Raw genomic sequence first — 16,154 nt, forward strand, 5'->3', positions numbered from 1 at the left:
GATTTTTCTGGCAATCTCCAAAATCAAAACACCCTTCTAGACTTCAATATAGAATGCAGTATATCACTTTAACAAAGATTATATGAGAGCTATAGAAGAGATATAAGAAGTACTTGTCAAACAGCATTGAAGAGTTTAGCTGAATGACTCATAGTTAGACCACACTTTGAATTGCAGATGGGGAGAATGTTTCTGACACACATGAAATATGTTTGTTCTGGAATAATAAAATAATTACTTCTGCTATTTTATTGACACCACACTCACTATAAATATTTTAAAGTGGCCAGTGAATGTGATGCACTTCGCATCTTCCTCCCAGAAATAAAGTGCACTGCTCATAGAGTGCCGCCTGCTGGATAATTTACATGATATACTGACAAAGATGCTCATTCTGTTTCACGTGGAGCATGCTGGAATGATGGCCTTCTGAAAATAGCTGGAGTGGGGATGCATACAGCTTATGTATGAGGGTAAATTAAAATCTACTGTGATGGAGGGAAAAAGGTGAAATGGTCACGTAACATTATCCCATTCTCTGTATCTCAGCCCTGCTGGGTCTGTTTTTTTTAATTGGTTAAAAAAAAATATAAATAGACATTTCTTTATATTTTATTTGACTTGTGGAAAGAGATAGGAAGCACTAAATTTATTATATAGATCATCTTTGACTTATCAAGTAGAATACTATACTGCTATAGTGTACTTTAATTAGTAATAGAGATACTAATTATTTTGTTTTGCTGTCGAGCTGATTTAATGTGTAGAATAAAAAGTTCTTGAGTAGTATTTTCTAATTTTTCTGCCATGCATAAATGTTAGAGGAAATGTAAGTGATCTTTATGCTTAATATAGAAAATTAAGGATAAAAAGACTAGACTTTCTAAATCTAAAAACAAATATTTGGGATAACAGCTCTGCCAATTTCTAGAACTGCTATAATGAAAACCAATGTATAAAATCTGCTGCTAATATGCAAACTTACTTACTTCCATTGGTCCTCTGTTGATCATCTTAACACATCACCCTGAAACAGACATAAAACTAATATTATAGCTTGACAATGTACAATAGTCAAGAAGTTTCCTTCTCAAAGTCCCCTTCGCCCTGTATCAATGGTAAGACATATTTAACTCAGATACACATGCCACAGTTTCCCTCAAGTAAACTATGGACTCCATCTCATTCCCCCAGAAATAGGTGGGGAATTCTGCCACTAATTTCAGTGTGAGCAGGATCAAGGTCCCAAAACTGAATGAAAGACCGAGAAGCAAAATTTATATCTGTTGGAATTTTTGTTATGCTTGTTCTAGGATGGTACATTAAAATGCTGAATTTATCATAAAATATAATGTCCTCTAACGTTCTCCTTAAATCCTTGGGGATAAAATATAGCAATTGCATAAAAAATTATCAGGTTGAGTTTAAAGCTAAGTATACTCTAGACCAGAGGTGGGCAACTATGGCCTGCTGGCCACATCTGGCCTGCCGGACCGTCCTGCCTGGCACGTGAGCTTCCAGCTGGGGAGGCTAGCCCCCGGCCCCTCCCCCGCTGTCCTCCCTCCCCCGCAGCTACACCGACGCACGGGCAGCGCCCGCCCACCTTCCAGGCTTTCCAATAAGCCAGTCCTGCCGCTCTGAGTGGCATGGTAAGAGGGTGGGTGTTAATAAGGGGCAGGAGATCCCAGGGGGCAGTCAGGGGACAGGAGGTGGTTGGATGGGGCAGAGGTTTGGGGCGAGCGGTCAGGGGACGGGGAGCAGGGGGTGGTTGGATACACGTGGGAGTCCTGGGGGGCCTGTCAGGGGGCAGGGGTGTGGATAGGGGTCAGGGGACAGGGAGCGGGGGTGGGATGGGAGGGGGGGTCCCGGCAGGGGGCGGTCAGGGAACAAGGAGCAGGGCGGGTTGGATGGGAGCGGGGGTTCTGAGGGGGGCAGTCAGGGAGCGGAAAGTGGGAGGGGGCAGACAGGGGCGGGGGACGGGTTGTTTGAGGAGGCACAGCCTTCCCTACCCGGCCTTCCATACAGTTTCACAACCCTGATGTGGCCCTCGGGCCAAAAAGTTTGCCCACCCCTGCTCTAGACTTACAAATATAAAGCCTAATTCTGCAGTTGCTGCTAGTATGATTTGTCCTATTGAAGTCCCATAAAGCCATAGCATTGCTCACATAAGTAAGGGATGAAGGATCAAGTCCAGAGAATGAAGTGTCTAGATATTGCATATTAGAACTGGTTAAAATATTTAATTCAAAACTTTTTAAAATTTAAAGTAGGTTAGTTTTGAAGATGAAATTTGTACATGAGAATTTGTTTTTCTTCAAAATATTCTGAATTTTAAAATTTGAAACAAATGAAAAACTGCAATATTTCTTCTTCTTTTTTTTTTTTAAATCAAAACTGCCCAAATGCATTCCCCTTTTTCAGTGGCAAGTGAAAAAAGGGGGATATAGAGAAGGGAAAGAGAAATACTAAAAATGGGTTTCTATTTTTCTGGTTTGCCATTAAAACCCACAATTTTAAAACATTTTTGCAAACAAATTCCAGAAAATTATTTTTTGAAAATGTTCACAAAACGTTCTTGCCATTTCCCAACCAGTTTATATATTTAAAATCCTGTTAATACATTTGGACCAAATCCTGAGAACATATTGACTACAGTGGGACTACTCATGTGCATAAGTCATACATTTATTTTATTTATTTAGAGGTATTTCTAAGCTGCTGTTTGCTATAGGAATCCTAACAGTAGGACTTAAAGCAAAATGCCAGCACAAGGGAGCATCTAGGGCTAGATTGTGACTTTTTAATCTGCCCTGAATAAAGGGGTGGCATATAGCAGCACCAACCCACAGGAGGAATTGCAACTCTCAGTCCCCTTGGACATCTAATTGCCATGGAGCCAAAGCTCTTCCCACTCTCTGCCCCATTCCATCCCCTGACCACCACTTGTTTGCAGGAGGGAGTATCAAGCAAGTAGCTCCTGCTCTCTTCTCTGTGGCTGGAGCTACAGTGGAGTAAGGGGAGGTGTGGGAAGGGAAGTACTTAGGGTGACCAGATCGCAAGAGTAAAATATTGTGAGAGTTGGTGGCGGGGAACAGCCACAGGCTCACAGCCCCCACCTGAATCATGGGGGGGGGAGGTGCATAGCCCTAGGAAGCTGCAAGGGGGGCGCACAGCCCGGCTCTAGTCCCCTCTACAAGCCATGGGGACACATGGCCCAGCTCCAGCCCCAGCTGCAAGCCGCAGGTCGGGGTTGCATGGCCCTGGCTCCGGCCCCCATCTCAAGGGGAGGTTCTCTGGGCTAGGGCAGTGAGTTGGGGCACAGGAGAGGGGTTTGGGATGCTGACTCCTGGAGAGAGTTTGGGTGCAAGAGGGGGCTCAAGGCTGGGGCAGGGACTTGGTGTGCAGAAGGGGGTGCGGGCTCCGGGGGCGCTTACCTCAGGCAGCTCCCCGGAACTGGCAACATTTCCCGCCTAGGGTCCTAGGTGGAGTTGCGGCAATGCGGCCCTGAGTGCTGCCTCGCCTGCGGGTGCCACCTCCACAGCTCCCATTGGCTGTGGTTCCTGGCCAAAGGGAGCTGCAGAGCCGGTGCTCATGGCGGGGGCAGCATGCAGAGCCCCGCTGGCCATCCCTGTGCCTAGGACCCAGAGGGATATGTCACCACTTCTGGGGAGCTGTGCAGAGCCGGCTGGATAGGGAGCCTGCCAGCCCTGTGCCAACCGGAGGCCTGGCAACCTTACAATATCGGGACAAATGGCGTCCTGATCGTACATCGGTCAGGACATGGGACAGAGTTCAATATCGGGACAGTCCCAATTTTATCGGGACATCTGGTCAGCCTAGAAAAGTACTCCTCTGGACTGCTGAGCCATTGAGTCTGAGTCTAATCAGCAACAGGTTACAAAACACAAACTTTATTTTACACTGTGTGTGCGTGCGTGCATGTGCACACACTAATGTGACTTTATATAAATATTGAATTCTGAAACTGCACATTTGCAAACTTCTCTCTAGAACAGTGGCTCCCAGACTGGGGTTCATGAAATGTTACATGGGGTTCTCGGGGGGGAAAAATCCCTAATGATGGACAGAGCTGTCCCTAGGGACGCTGGGCAGTACGGGGCCAGCAGCCCGGAGCCCCTGGACTTCCAAGAGCTAAGCAGATTAAAGCAAGCATATCTATCACACTGAGGAGATTTAAACTTCATGACTCCTTATAAGAAATGGAAAGGGAGGTGGATATATTTTTCTGTTTTTTAAAATTGGCAGCTAGTATTGTTCTTAATAATTTTAAAAACGAGTTTAAGATTTGTTGTAACGTGCGTTGTTTGCCTGGACTGCTCAAGACCTGAATCCTTGTGTAGGAGGAACTCCTGAGTTGGCTTCTTAAATACCTTCATGCTGCTTCATATCTGATACTCCCTGATGAAACACAGGAGCCTTGTCTTATAACAAAGTGATACAAGCTACAAAAGTGAGATCTTGGAAGAATGTTGCTGTTTTCATAATCTAATAAAAATACTTTAATGATAAATAATAATTAATAATAAATAGTGTGTAATAAGCATGTCATAAAACAAATTTTATATTTCCAATATCACTGCTTTTATAATTTATACTCAGGTAAAGTAGAAAATCCCTGGAAATATTCATTTTTAGGAGGGCGTTTGTGAGATTTGACATTTTAGTGAAAGGGGTTCACAGGTCATTAAAGTTTGGGAACCACTGCTCTAGAAGTCAGTTGAAAACAAGTTAGAAAGGCCACAGTTACGCTGAAGAGCTGGAACTGGAAATGGCACTACACTGTTTATTCGTGTCTATAATGTCGTTACCTAGCTACTAATGTATCCAATCATCTTCCAGAATTGGTAACTTTTCGACCATGTTAAAACATTTCCTGTAATACTAGTCAGTCTTGGTTTTGCTGTCACTCTACCACAGAGGTGGCCAACCTGAGCCTGAGAAGGAGCCAGAATTTACCAATGCACATTGCCAAAGAGCCACAGTAATATGTCAGCAGCCCCTTATCGGCTCCCCCACTCCACTCCCAGCGCCTCCCGCCCACTGGCAGCTCGCCAGATCAGCACCTCCCCCTCCCTCCTCACACCTCCTGATAAGCTGTTTCGGCTGGGGGGGACGGGGATGGGGAACGAACGAGGGCACTGCAGGCTCAGGGGAGGGGGCAGAAAGGATTGGAGTGGGGTTGAGCAGAGAGCACCGCCCTGTACATTGGAAAGTTGGTGCCTGTAGCTCCAGCCCCGGAGTTGGTGCCTATACAAGGAGCCGCATATTAACTTCCAAAGAGCTGCATGTGGCTCCGGAGCCACAGGTTGGCCACCCCTGCTCTACCAAAAGCTTGATAATGTAATCAGGAGTCACCAGGTCCTTTATTCAGATGTCATTTTCCTCAAGATCACAAATACTTACACATCCTATGTGCGTTGGACCGATCTATTTAGACAGAAAAGTGCTTGAATTAAAAATAAATTAATTTAAACTTGAAAAATAGTAACCCATTTGATGGTATTGAACCATGCTTTCTGTATGTATGTGTGCACCAACAGGTGGAAGGCGAAGAAATTTGGGAGTAATATTGGGACACTTTTAACCCAAGCCAGTAGGTCAAGATTAAAAAAAAAAAAAAAACTTGTCTGTTTTTTAGATGGCTGTAGACTTTAATATCAATATAGAAAGCATGCTCAGCATAACATTGTCGAAAGAGCTCTGCCACTGGAATTAGTCAAATTCACCTCTTTTCATGCATATTTCCTTAGAAATGAAGAATGATGAGAGAGAAAAACAAAAAAATCTGCTCTGTATGTAAAATCCTTACTGTATAGATTATCTTTCAAAAGTTGCTGTTTGCCATCAGCAGCTTTGACAGATAGGGTAAAGACTAGAATTTATTTAAGCAGCAAAAAACTCAAGTTCAGAGGGTCTGTCAGGTGAAAAGTGCTCCCTAACGAAATGTAAATCAATATCCTCCATTTTAAAAATGTACAGCACTGGAAAACAGACTGCAGGAAAAAATTCTTTGTTGACAGAGGGATGGACTAGATTACCTAAGAGGTATTTCCAATCTGTAATTTTACGTGACTATGAAATACAACCAGAGGTAAATCCCATTCTTGTTTTTTGACCAGCTAATTACATTGTGGAAAATATACAGACTGGAAATATGGGTGTAGACAAGTAGATACTGTGGTGTACAATTCTTATTTCCTGGATTCATCTTTTGTTTGGGTGACTGACAGGTTTGTGTTTTCTCTTTATCACACTCTTCAATAAAGATATGGCTATCTGCACCTTCTGTGATAATTATCATATTGGTCTAAGTTTACACTATACAGTTTTGTTTCATTTTTCAGCACCTGTTTATTGCATATCTTGTTTTACATTAGACTGTAAGGCCTTTGGGGCAGGCACCATGTATTCTTACACACTTGTACAGCACACAGCACAAAAGATCCTTGCTCCTGACTGGGGTCTTTGGATGCTACCAAGATACAAATTAATAATACTTATAATTAATATAACAGTTGTCATGTATGGAGGCCTAATACCACTGTTGTAAGGGCCTCTGCAAATTTTTTACAGTGTGTGTACGTACGTACATATGTATGTACATACTCTTTGCGGGGGCGGGAAGTCCTGCTGCACGGGCTGGCAGTCCGCAAACCCAAAAGCTAAGTCTCCCCTCAAGCAGCAGGAAGGGAAATTCCTATATTTGGGATTTGTTTTGAGCACATTTTAAGTCTCTCCCCTGGGTGTAGGTGCTTAAATGAGGCATTTAGTACCCCATTAATTAATTACTGTTTTGTAAAGAACTTTTGAGATGTTGGGATGGAAGCTACTAGTGGAAAGAACAGGCTTGATCTGGCAAACCTTTTTACATGTTAGTAAAGGTTTTCAGGATCAAACCGGTAACATGCAGTTGCTAAAATCACCCTCACTCAGCTCATCAGTTTGTGATACCCCTGGAGCATAAGGAATTATTCATGAGTTTTCTTCTTACGCTGTAGTTTTTGCTTCTTGCTTCTGATTTGTGTTTAGAAAAGGGTTGTGATTTGGGTCCCCGATGTAAGTAGAAGCGACAGTGTAAGGCCTGCACTAATACTTGGGCGAGTAAGTGCTACTCAAGGTAAGAATGGGTTGCAGATCTGGATTACGTTTAAGGTCAGGCAGGGGAAACTGACAAATAATCGCTACAGCAAAAAGACACTGAGTCAAATCTCTCTGGCAGAGTTTGGTTTCTCTTTACCCAACTTTGAAATGTTAATAAAGTGGGATTAATAATAATAACGAAATTACAGTGAATTGATACAGACCCCTAAGAACCAAGATCTTCCCCATATTTGTACAACTTCCCCGTGCTATGATCCCCCTCAAATGACCCCCTCGGCCCGAACATGCTAAAACAGCAACCCCTCCACTCTACACAAGCCCCACCCCCAGCTGATACAAACCCTGCTCCCAATAAGACACCTTCCGCCCACTCCACCCCCATGTATACAAGGTCCTCCCAGGCCCACAGTCAACGACCCCGTTGAAAAACCTGGCTCTGAGCTGTCCCCATTGACTTCTATGGGGGAAGCTCAGGTCCAGCCCTCCGGACGCCACCCCGCATCGCCTTCGGGGAGGGGGCGGGATTGGGGCTCCTGGCACGGCTGCTCCCGCACCGCCGTTACCTGTTCGTGCCAGGCCTGGAGCCCCCGGATCTGCGCCGCAGCCAGGCCCATCAGCTGGCTCTCCCCAGCACGCTAGTGTGGAGTCATGACCGCCTGAGCAGCTGCACCGGCAGCTCCCAACGGCAGCACCCCCCGGTGGTCGGAGCGGCCGGGCGGGCTGGGTGCCAGGCAGGGGACTGGGTGCCAGCACTGACTTGGGGCCCGGTGGCATCGAGAGAGGGGCTCTGGCAGCTGTGGGAGGGCAGGACTGAGGCTCAAGGAAAGTGGCAGCTGCATTGGGGGTCCCGTTTTCAGAAATGGCTGGAAGGCCCTGAGCCTTGGTTGAGCCCCCTCTTAGCTTGAATCAGGGCCTAACTTTGGCCTTGATTTTCCCCCTTCCCCCACCCCAATTTGTGGGGACAAGAGAGGGCCCCATAGTGTGCAGTCGGGTAACAGCTAACTTAGCAGCACAACCTGCATCCACAAGCCCGGTGACTGACAGCATGTGTTGCAGTGCAGTCTGCATATTCATATTGAGGAAAGGCCCTTTCATAATGCAGTTTGACCACAGATGTTCTCTTTGGCATGGAAAGGCCAGTCTAGTGCCTGCAAACAGGTATGTGCTGTAACAATTGTTGGTGCAAATATATACATTAACTGAAAAATGACCCATTGGAGAAGTTTCAGAGTAGCAGCCGTGTTAGTCTGTATCTGCAAAAAGAAAAGGAGTACTTGTGGCACCTTAGAGACTAACCAATTTATTTGAGCATAAGCTTTCGTGAGCTACAGCTCACTTTGAAGTGAGCTGTAGCTCACGAAAGCTTATGCTCAAATAAATTGGTTAGTCTCCAAGATGCCACAAGTCCTCCTTTTCCATTGGAGAAGGTTATCATCTCCCCTCCACCTCCAGTTTGTTTGTTATGGTTATGTTTTTAGGGTAGCAAAATAGTTATACAAGAGACAAACACACTGTATTTTCAAACAAAGATACTGGTGTTGCTACTGCTAGCTTTTGATTCTCCACGAACATGGTGAGAGAGACAAGCTTTCCAGTTACACAGTGCTCTGCCTTGTCCCCAAGCCAGTTTCCTGCTTCTTCAGTAGTACTGGTACCTTTTTTTAAGTACTGGTGATTTACTTTTATTGACAACTGGGTGTACTTCTCCAGTACAAATATCACACTGGCTGTTCAACGCGACGTCCCATATCAGACAGGGGGGACTGCAGGATTTACCCCTAAATAAAGCAGAAATGTACAAGGCAAAAAACTATCTTTTGTCCTAACCATTTCCTCTTCTACAACTTTTTTAAACAAATGGGGAAAATGACGGGGGTGCGGACTGGGTAACAAGCTGAATGGCTGAACTGACATACCATCTGGTACAGTAATAAATACATTCAGAAATAATCTGCACATATACTTGTCCAAGGATCTCAAAGCACTTGACAAATAACTAATTAACTGGGGCAGGGACCATCTTTTTGTTCTGTTTTTGTACAGTGCCATACCTGATGGCAGTCCCGTGGCTTCTGTCCCACTGAAAATGATGGGAAATAGGCATCTTCTTTACGAGCAACTTTACTTCCACCAGCAAGGCCTTAGGGAACTGATGTCTGTTTGATCTGAGGCAATATAGCTTCACTCTGTGGAAGGTATTGGGAGATGGGGAGCCATTTTGAATAAGACCAAAAGTTTGTGAGAATGCTGCATACAGGTAGGAGATCATGAGAATCTGTGAATGCCCCATATCAACTATAGATGGAGTGAAGAAGATAGGATAGATGGAGCAGGGGATGGGCTGAGATGTGGAGCAGTAACTCATGGGAAGTGGTCATTAGAACAAGAGGTCGTGGGAGCCTGGAGACATGGGAATCGGGTAGAATGAGGAACACAGCAGGAATGCACTGGAAAGGAAAGGTGCAGAGCACTAGGGATATGGGTTCAAGTGGAAGAGTAGCAGCGAAGATAGGGTGTGTGCCTTTGGTGGAGCTGCAGTATAGAGTAGTAGATACATTTGTGGGGCAGGGTTCACTGAGGCTGAGCTGTACATCTCTGTTTAGCTTAGGGTTTTAGATAGTGCCTATCACTTCAGTATATACAGCCTCACTCCTGCTCAGACTTACACATGTGTAATTTTACTCATGTGAATAATCCCATGGGTTGGCATTAAAATGGCATGTCCAAGTCAAAGGTTAATAATAAATACAGTTTATTTTGTAAATTACTTAAGTGTTTAGTGTAAGGGGCTGAGCTAAAATCTGGAAGCTGAAGTCCTCTGATTTACCCCTGTAAAGGTCTAAGAGCCACCTATATCCCATTTAAGGCCCCAGTCCAACAAAACATTTAAATATGTGCTTAACTTCATCCCTGTGCAACAAAGCACACAAGCACATGCTTGAATGCCATTGAAATCAATGGGATTTAAACTCTTGCTCAAAATTAAATGTGCTTAAGTGCTTTGCTGAATTGGGGTCTGTATCCGTAGGCTGTGTAAGCCTGGCACTGACCTTCTGCATAGAAGTGAATTTCAACCCTAGAAATAGGTCTAACACAGCAGCAGTAGCGTGAGCTTCCCTTACAATGACCTGCCAATATATTTTACCTTTGGCCTGAAGGGATCACATTCCATCTTAATGTTTGTTTAATTTTTCACCTTTGTGCTGAGACTGCCCACAAGTCCTTGCATTTTCAGCGTTACATGCGGATTTATGCAGCCAAATCCCATTAGAATCAATAGGAATTGGGCGAATAAATACACTGCAAGTCTTTGTAAGCATAGGGCAAGTTTGCCAGTTATTGCCGCTTGTGATGATGATTTTTGTGGTATAGACACACGTGTCCACTGGGAACTGAACTAAGACCACCAAGTTATTTCACATATTTGTATATTTTCCACGTTTACATGCAGATAACTTCAAAGAGCTGTGAGTTGATGACTTCTAGTCTAGTGTGTTAGCAGTCCACCTACTCTCCATCTTTTGTTGTTTCCTTTCACAGTCTCAGTAACAAAAAACAGTGGTGTAAATAGAAATTCCAACAATGAGGTCTGTTGTTGAGCTTGTAATGCTCACTTGAAAGGATGCTGTCTGGAGTGTGAATGGAGCAGCCGCTGCCTAGCAGTAGCAGGGAAATAGATGACTTGGTACTGGAGAGTAGCAACCAGCAGGGTGCATATGCCTAGTGTAGCGACAAATAATGGTTAATCTGGCCAGTTGGAGGACTAAATGAGAGTACATTGTTTAACCCTGTAACCGTAACTAAATTGTAACCTGAAAAGAGTTTATAATCATCTGGCTGCTACCCCATATCAGAGGCTTAATAACTAAATAGCTGATTTGAGATTCAGATTTAAAGCTGCAATTTGATTTATTACTTGGTAGTATTATCCTTATGCAGATTAATTGCTTTGCAGATTATCTAATATATTGGTTAAATTGTTGTTTGGATTCCTGTGTGTTGCTGTGAACTCAGTTTTCACAAGATTAGTGTCCTCTGATTGCTATTATAATCCTATGATGATTGTCTAATATTTGTGAGTTAGTAAAAGAGATGAGTTAATGTTAACTTGATAGCTCTATTACTTTTATAGAATCTTAATCCAATCATGTGTCTATATGTATCAAATTCAGTAACTGCTGTGTTAGAATCTTTATCCAAATTGAAATTCAATAATTGGCATATTCATATCTCAATTTCATGATTTCTAACTTTTTAGAACTAATTAATGGGCTAGCACAATGCAAACAATGCAAGCAACAATTTTTGTTCTTTTTTAATACGGTATCTTATTCCATGATAACCAAGTAAATTCGTTGATTACATTTATATATTGTAGACTAACCTCTTTAGCGTCATCATAGCTTCTGTTGTTGATATACATTGCATTTATGTGATCTGCAATCTAAATTTTGAAGACATGTACTGTAGTTAGGGGAACCTGTTCCTTATTAAAATAATATGCTGTAGCATTGATATTTCTGTAGTTTGAGTTTGTTACTATTTCAATTACAAAATCTTTATTTTTTAGGACATAAGAGTTTCCAACAGAGTGAAATTTGACATACCAGCATCCTCAGTGCTCCCCTCTAACTGTCCAAAATCAGTATGAGTACCCATAGTCTTTTTACCTTTTTAACACATCTTTTTTTCCAAGAGATTTCCTAAAGAGGGAAGGATTGTATATTTAAGGAAGACCTTTAAAAAATGAAAAGCGTTCTCCCATCTATTCCTTAATGAATTCTAGTATCTTTACTGACAGGTTTCAGAGTAACAGCCATGTTAGTCTGTATTCGCAAAAAGAAAAGGAGTACTCGTGGCACCTTAGAGACTAACAAATTTATTTGAGCATAAGCTTTCGTGAGCTACAGCTCACTTCATCGGATGCCTTCAGTGGAAAATACAGTGAGGAGATTTATATACACACAGAACATGCAAAAATGGGTGTTATCATATACACTGTAAGGAGAGGTTTCAGAGTAACAGCTGTGTTAGTCTGTATTTGCAAAAAGAAAAGGAGTACTTGTGGCACCTTAGAGACTAACCAATTTATTTGAGCATAAGCTTTCATGAGCTACAGCTCACTTCATCGGATGCATTCAGTGGAAAATACAGTGGGGAGATTTACTGGCATTAAAGTAAAACTAACAGGCTGGTAGTGGAGTCAGCTCTTATATTCTATCTGAAAACTGTAGTATTTTCCCAGTCCTCAGGTAACCCCCCTGTTCCTTGATGTACTGCAAAGTTTAGACAAGTAACTTCTATTTCCTTTGTTTCTTTCAGGACCAGCCAGTTCAAAAAAGAATTGATTTAAAGAGATGTCTAGTATAATATCTTGTTTTTTCTGTTGGCTTACACTGGATGCTTGAGATGAAAGTGAAAAACTCCCATAATGCACCTGGCCAAAGCTAACCCTAAGCATGTGCCAAGGGTGTGGTCACATGGTTCCCCAGTGCCAGTTAAAGCAAATTTGGGCCCCACTACCAAGGTTATGTAGTGGTATTTTTTGTTTCCCCCCCACCCAGGGGTGAAAGTAACTTATAGGACTTACCGGTACTCCGGAGTCCTGATGAGGGGGTGTGGCCTCAACCAGAAGAGGCGGGGCCTTTAAATCCCCAGGCACTTTAAATCAGGATTTAAAGCTTCTGTCCCCACAGGAGAGAGCGGGGGGCGGAGAAGAGCAGCCAGGGCCCCTTCCGAGCATGGGGCCTTTAAATAGCTGCTGGAGCCCCACCGCCACCACCACAGGGCTCCGGCAGTGGGGCTCTGGTGGAAATTTAAAGGGCCCGGGGCTCCAGCCGCTGCTGGGAGCCCCAGACCCTTTAAATTGCCGCCTGGGGAAGCCGGTCCGCCCCGGTACGGCGCACCGGCTCTTGTCGGCACACCGTACCGGGGCATACCGGCTTATTTGCACCTCTGCCCCCACCCCCAGTTGCAATCCCACTGCCTGCTGCAAGGCTCATACTCTAAACTTATGACATGAGAGAATGAGCAGTAGATGTCAAACTGGCATTTAAGACTGACTCTGGTGGGGTGGAACTGGCTGCAATTCCAAATTTGGTAGGCATGCCTGACATGACCTATACATGCCCACAGCTTTCCACACCTGATGGTCTGCATGCAGGGCCGGCTCAAGGCAGCAGCGTTCCAAGCAGTGCTTGGGGCTGCAGTTAGAAAGGGGGGGCAGTGTTTCCGTGGCGGCGGCAATTTGGCAGCAGCTCCTCTGTCCTGCCAGCCATGGGGGCAATTTGGCGGCAGCTTCTCTGTTCCACTATCAGCAGCAGCTTCTCCCTTTTGCTGTCCGCGGCGGCAGTTCTTTTCACTGCTTGGGGCGGCAAAAGCTGTAGAGCCGGCCCTGTCTGCGTGACTCACCATCCTCGCCTTGAAAGATTATCTTCAATGGCCAACCCTTCTTTGCTTTTCCAGTGATCAGCACTCTAACCTGTCGGGCATCACCCACCACCACCACTAGCTGTCAAAACCCCCTGTGGCTCCTAGCAAATAATACCCAGATTCTTTCCCACCTGACACAAACATCCTGTCACCCCCTAAAGTACCTCCAACACATCCAGCTGCCAAACCTTCATCACCTCCCCCAGAATGTGCTGCCAGTAATCTGAACGCTGTGCTTTGCACAAGGCTTCACAAAACCTAGGCCAGCTCTGCACCTAACTGGTTGTGCAGCACTGTACTATGGGGGATCTCTTCCTGACATAGGCTAGAATCATAGGCTATCAGGGTTGGAAGGGACCTCAGGAGGTCATCTAGCCCAACCCCCTGCTCAAAGCAGGACCAATCCCCAATTTTTGCCCCAGATCCCTAAATGACCCCCCCAAGGATTGAACTCACAACCCTGGGTTTAGCAGGCCAATGCTCAAACCACTGAGCTATCACACCGCCCTCCAAACATCAGTTGATTATCCTCCTCTTATGCCTTGAAACAGTAGCAGTCATTGTTTTTCTAGCTAGTGAACCTCGGATGCTATTCTTATTCACAGACAAGTGCCTTTTGCTTTATTTAATCTTATTAATTTATCTTTAATTATTTAAACAAATAGTTGCATCAATAATATCTTACAGCGGTAATTTCAGTAGTTCAGTAATATGTTACATGAAATCATTTTTATGCATCTATTGTAAATGTTTGCCTGCTAATTTCACGGAATGCTTACTGGTTGTATTATGGGGTAGGGCAAGCAGGAGAGGCCAACTTGACCTACCTGTGACATTAATTATTTTATATACTGTACCTCTCTTATGACAGTTCCAAATTGAATAATCCCAGTGTTCAAAGGTCAGATATTTGAAGGTGCTCAGTTTTGCTCTACCTCTGCTCTCATTGAAGTCAATGGAGTTTTACCGCTGATTTCAATAGGAGAAAATTTAGGTCAGCAGTGAGCACTTGAAAATCCCATGCTAAATCTCTACAGACATGGAAAGCGTCCTGCTCCTTAGCAAAGACTCCAGTAAATGGTGGTGTCTTTTTTCTGATGTTTTCTGAGTCTCCAATGGCTGTCTTGGAACGAGGTGTCAAAAACGGAATGCAGCTGTTCTAGATCTTCTAGATTCCCTGCGTGTCTCTTTCTCTCACACTCATTCTCTTGTCTCTTTTTCCTGAGAATAGCAATCAGGAGTTCCAGCTCAAATATCGTCAGCAGGGGATCCAGCCAAGAGGACTGTAATACATGAAAAATATAAATCTCAGTATTTTAAAATGTGTTACAACCCTCTCTGAGCTACCTGTATGGGACCCTGCCTTTGGATCCCACATGCTTTCTAAACTTACTGGGTCTGAGCAGGGTCCAGACACTCTATATCTGGCCTTTCAGATATACTCCTGGGATACAGACATCAATGCTGGTACCCCTTCCTGGGAGGTAGGGCCCTAAGCGCCAAGACCAGCACTGACCCTCCGAGACTCTCCGGTAGCTCACACATATCCTCTCCAGAGGTTCATCCTTGTGAGTTCTCTGTTTATCATTTAATTCTTCAAGGACTACATGGCAGTTAAAGCAAGCGACACACACATTTTGCAAAGAATTTCTAAACTACACACCCTTTACTTATAGACAAAGCACAAGAGTTACAGGTCTATGGAAAACTGTCAAATACTTGAACACAAGACCATGCCTCAGTTTCTTTATCTGTCAAGAGAGCCCTTTGGGTCTTAGTCTGTATCCTTCCAACAAGTTCAGAATCCTTCTGCACCTTCTCTTTTCTTGCTCAGTCTTATCATCTGGTTCTGGTCCAGTCTGGTCACTCCTTGCTAGAGAGAATCTCCCTTTTAACAGTAGATTCTAACACCTTTGTCTCTTCCTGTCCTTCCCCTGAGATTTTTCTATTCTCCAGTCCTCTGTGTTTGTTATAGTGGGTCAGAGTCATTAGCACATCAACAGCCTTTGTCTGGTAATCTCCATTGTCCTGCTAGGACCCTGGCTCTGTCTTACGCTGGTTGTGCCTGCCTTGGTCTTGGACAAAACAATAACAGGTTTGGACACCTGTATTACTGGCTACATATCAAGTGATTACACTATCTACAACTATTGTCTGCCTTCCTGCAGATGGATAATCCTCCGGCACTAGGTTAACTCTTTGCCCCTATATAGCAGACATTGTGATAGGAATCATCTAGACAGAGGTACATGTAATAATTAAGCGTTAGGACCAAAACAAATTGTGGAAGCCTGAAAGATTTCTGGAAGCTCAATTCAATAGCTAGGATTGACTTTAATGGGAGATTTTCTTGCACAAGTGTAATGGAATTGGGTCCATAATGTTATGAGCTGGGTGAAACCTTGTTATGGGTTGAGTTAAAACCCTACTGAGATTATGGTTTAGCATAAGCCCTCACCTAAAACAAGGTATGTGTGAAACTGCCCAGAAACTTTTGTCTGAGTGTTGTTTTGGGAGGGGTTTGTGAGTATGGGAAGAGGATAACACAGAAAATGAGAAGAGACAAAATCAGAGAGAGAAGGACAGGCAAGAATGCCAAG

This window comes from Natator depressus, chromosome 4 (assembly GCF_965152275.1).
Source record: "Natator depressus isolate rNatDep1 chromosome 4, rNatDep2.hap1, whole genome shotgun sequence".
NCBI lineage: Eukaryota > Metazoa > Chordata > Testudines > Cheloniidae > Natator > Natator depressus.